We start from the raw sequence: 4,447 nt of genomic DNA, 5'->3' as shown, positions 1-4,447 counted from the left end.
ATGAGAGAGGTCCAAGTCCAAGATTTATTTATTTATTTATTTCGGTTTTTTTTTCAAAACACGTGGGCTTCGCCTAGCGAGCATGACAGCTCATGAACAAACCTTTGCTCCTTCAAGATTAACATTTTGACTGACGAATAGACCCCTGTTGGAAGTAACTCAAGTATTTCCCTTGTGTTGACTGATCATCTAAATAGAGCCCACAAAGTGTCCTGGATGATGTTCAAGCTTCTTGGATCCGATTCCGATTGCCATGATGAAATGCAAATGCTAAATGACCTAAAAATGAATGCATGCATGAGGTGTAAAGTGCATGCTTCCAGGAAAAATGAAGGGTACATTTTGGGGTATTACAGATTGCTAAATCAATTGACAAAGAGGAACATGTTGAGCATTTGTTGAAGTTATTCCAGCGTTTGAGGAAGTATAAACTCCACTTGAATCCCAATAAGTGTACTTTTGGTGTTCATTCTGGTAAGTTGTTGGGATTTATTATCAGCGAGAAGGGTATTGAAGTTGATCCTGGCAAGGTCAAAGCAATACAAGAGATGCATTAGCCAAAAACTGAGAAGCAAGTCAGAGGTTTTCTGGGCCGCTTGAATTATATCTCAAGATTCATTTCACACATGACTGCCACATGTACGCCTATATTCAAGCTTCTTCAGAAAGATCAGTCTTGTGATTGGACCGAAGGCTGCCATAAAGCTTTTGATAGTATCAAAGAATATCTGCTTGATCCTCCGATTTTGTCTCCGCCCGTTGAAGGAGGACCGTTGACCATGTATTTTACTGTGCTCGAAGATAGTATGGGTTGTGTCCTAGGTCAGCAAGATGTGACTGGAAAGAAAGAATTTGTAATTTACTACCTCAGTAAGAAGTTCACCGACTGTGAGACTCGGTATTCAACGCTAGAGAAGACTTGTTATGCATTGGCTTGGGCTACTAAGCGTCTGCGTCAGTATATGTTGAATCATACCACTTGGTTGATATCCAAAATGGAACTAATCAAGTATATATTTGAGAAGCCTACTTTAACTGGGAGAATTTCCCGTTGGCAGATGTTATTATCAGAGTATGATATCGAATACCGATCTCAGAAAGCAATCAAAGGTAGTATCTTGGATGACCATTTGGCTCATCAACCGATTGAAGATTACCAGTCAGTGCAGTATGATTTTCCTGGCGAAGAGATCTTGTACTTGAAAATGAAATATTGTGATGAACCATTGCTTGAAGAAGGGCCAGAACCTGGTTCCCGTTGGGGCATGGTATTCGATGGAGCTGTTAATCAATATGGTAATGGCATTAGGGCAGTGATTATTACTCCTCAAGGCATGCATTCTCCCTTTACAGCTAGATTGACTTTCAAGTGTACGAACAACATGGCAGAATATAAAGCTTGCATTATGGGGCTTCAAGAGGCCATTGATCTCAGAATCAAATATTTGGATGTCTACGGAGATTCAGCTTTGGATGTAAATCAAATAAAAGGTGAATGAGAGACGAATCAACCCGGTTTGATACCATATAGAGATTATGCGAGGAGGATTTCAACTTTCTTTACAAAGGTTGAGTTTCATCATATCCCTCGAGATGAAAACCGAATGGCAAATGCTCTTGCAACATTGGCATAAATGATTATAGTGAAATATTGGAATGAGGTTCCCAATTTGACTGTTATGCGTCTTGATAGGCCAGCTCATGTGTTTGCTGTTGAAGAGATCAGAGACGAAAAGTTGTGGTATTATGATATCAAATGTTTCCTCCAAAGTCAGATTTACCCGCTGATAACACTGAAATTTACCGTATTTTCGACTCCGGTTTCACCTGCATTCTAGTTGTTTTATTGTTATTTTGTTGTGTTATTGCTATGTTTTCCTTTGTTTTCAGGTTTTTACTTTAATCGGAGCCCCGATCGAGAAAAGGAGCGAAAAAGAGCCAAAAATCCTAAAATTCAGCATTTTGTACTTGTGGCCTACCCCATGGCTGGCGCCACAGACCCTGCCATGACGTGTCCAAGCTCAACTTCCCTCAACATCCACGTTCCCCACTACTTCCACTAAGGCGCCTCAAAATGGCCTTATGGCGGGCACCATGGCCTTGTGGCGGGCGCCACAAGAGGAAAAGTTTTCCCTCCCAGTTTCAAGTTGAAGGGCATCCTGGTCATTTCCATCTTTTTACTTGCTTATAAATAGAAACTCGAAATCACTTTTACAATCATCCAAACTTAGAGAAGAGGCAAAATCAGAGCAACTTTGTTTCACTTAGGCATATATTCAGTATTATAAAGTGGTAATCGCTTCGCATTGGAGTGTTACCACAATTGTGTAATCGAGTCTGTGATAGAGTCTGTAATCGAGTTTGGAGCACTTTGGAAGGAAGTTAATCCTGCCGCCATTTTCATTTCCGTTTTGTAATTTACTCAACCCTCTGATTGGAGCAGGTTTTTATTACTTGTCTTTATCTTATTTATTTTCCCGCACTCGCTTTACTTTATTTATTTCTCGCACTCGCTTTAAATTATTTATTTTCTCGCACTCGCTTTAAATTATTTATTTTCTCGCACTCGCTTTTAATTATTTATTTCCTCGCACTCGCTTTAAATTATTTACTTTCCGCACTCGCACTACTTTTATTTACTTTCCGCACTCGCACTACTTTTATTTACTTTCGCACTTTTACTTTACCATGTCTAACTAAATCTATAAGGTTAGAATGTAAGGATCACAATTGAACCAATAATCCGTACGATTGTTCGTAGAAACACTTAAGGGCTATTTTAACTTTCAACTTAAGTTTTCCCGCACTTCAATTCCGTTGGGTAAGATCGAAAGCCGTCCAACGTCTTTTTAAACTTAATTGTTTTTAACTATTTCAAAAACAGCGAAAGCGCTTTGTTTAGTTCATTAGGAGTTTTTTACTTAAGAAGAAAAGAGATTTTAAAACTATTTTCGGACGCGTTTATAAGTTTAGAGTCTGGTTCGTGAGAACCTCTTTTGGTTAAGAAATCCAGGTTATAATACTTTTCAACTTAGTCAAGATACTATATTTCTTAAAAATAGGTTTACTACTCTAACGCAATGCGCGCCTTTTTATAAGTGACAATAAGAGGGTCTGATTAGGGAGTACAACTCGGTTCTGAATACGCGAAAGCGACAGTTCCTGTTAAATTAGTTCTTTTCAAAGTAGAAAACATTGCCCATAAGTAGCTCTATTAGCAAGTACTTGGATTATTAATTGATTACGTGAATTACATTCGACCCTGTCTTTATTAATTAATCTTTATTCAACACTTTACTTTTCATTGCACACTCCAAAAAAACACCTATTTTGATTGTCTTTGATAAACACCATAACAACAGATAACGATAGATTGACACTTGGTCTCTGTGGATTCGAAAATCTTTTATATTACTCTGACGCGTTCGTATACTTGCAAAACACCGCATCAAGTTTTTGGCGCCGTTGCCGGGGACCAATTTCGTCAAATTTCATTTTCCTGTTGTTATATCGTTTAGACTTAGGCTATTTCCTGCCGGTCAATGCGAAGAACTCGCAGTACCGGAAGTTTAAGCTTAGTATACCCTCTGGCGGAACCTGAACGTTACGCTCGCGCACGTTTATTCTTTCATAGAATTAAGAGAGCTATGGCCGAAGATCAAAACCAAAGACCTCTTAAGGATTTTGCTCAACCATCTAATGAAGAACCTAGTTCTAGTATAGTAAACCCAACCATCCCAGCTAATAATTTTTAACTTAAACCATCCCTGTTGCAACTAGTGCAACAGAGACAATTCGCAGGTCTCGCTATTGAGAACCCAAACCAACATTTAAAAATATTTCTTCAATTAGCAGACACTTTTAAAACCAATGGAGCTTCTCCTGAGGCAATACGTTTACGATTATTCCCTTTTTCCCTCAGAGATAAAGCCCTATCATGGTTAGATTCCCTTCCACTCAATTCCATTACGACTTGGGATAACCTTAGAAGAGTATTTCTTACTAGATATTTTCCCCCAAGTAAGACCGCCGTTCTTCGAAACCATATAACTAGATTTACCCAAAACCAAGGAGAATCGTTGTTCGAAGCTTGGGAGAGATATAAAGAGTTGTTACGAGCATGCCCACATCATGGTTTAGAAAATTGGTTAATCATTCAAACCTTCTATAGTGGACTTCATTACAACACAAAGATGACCATCGACGCTGCCGCAGGTGTCACATTACGCGAAAAAACCGGCGGAAAACAGACACAGAGCCGCCACCGTGCGTTATTTATCCCAAAGGAGGGAAAGGAAACGCTCGAAGTAAACCTGGAAAGGACATGGTCTCGCGACCAGAGATTGCAAGGATCGGGAGTCGGTTATGCAAAGGGAAGGTATTAGCACCCCTCCGTATCCATCGTACTCGACGGGATCCACGCTCGGAAGAATAGAAGAAAGGTTGC

The 4,447-nt window shown here is 39.5% G+C and overlaps 1 non-coding gene across 1 annotated transcript; it reads right to left on the bottom strand.

Moving 5' to 3' along the window:
- Nucleotides 1-4,031: 4,031 nt before the first annotated feature.
- Nucleotides 4,032-4,138, bottom strand: LOC127088530 (small nucleolar RNA R71). Its single transcript, XR_007790362.1, has one exon. It is a non-coding gene; the product is annotated as a small nucleolar RNA R71 (small nucleolar RNA).
- Between the last annotated feature and the right edge of the window lie 309 nt (nucleotides 4,139-4,447).

This window comes from Lathyrus oleraceus, chromosome 5 (assembly GCF_024323335.1).
Source record: "Lathyrus oleraceus cultivar Zhongwan6 chromosome 5, CAAS_Psat_ZW6_1.0, whole genome shotgun sequence".
Lineage (NCBI taxonomy): Eukaryota > Viridiplantae > Streptophyta > Magnoliopsida > Fabales > Fabaceae > Lathyrus > Lathyrus oleraceus.
Note: the sequence above shows the minus strand (reverse complement) of the source record. Positions and strands in the feature narration are given on the sequence as shown.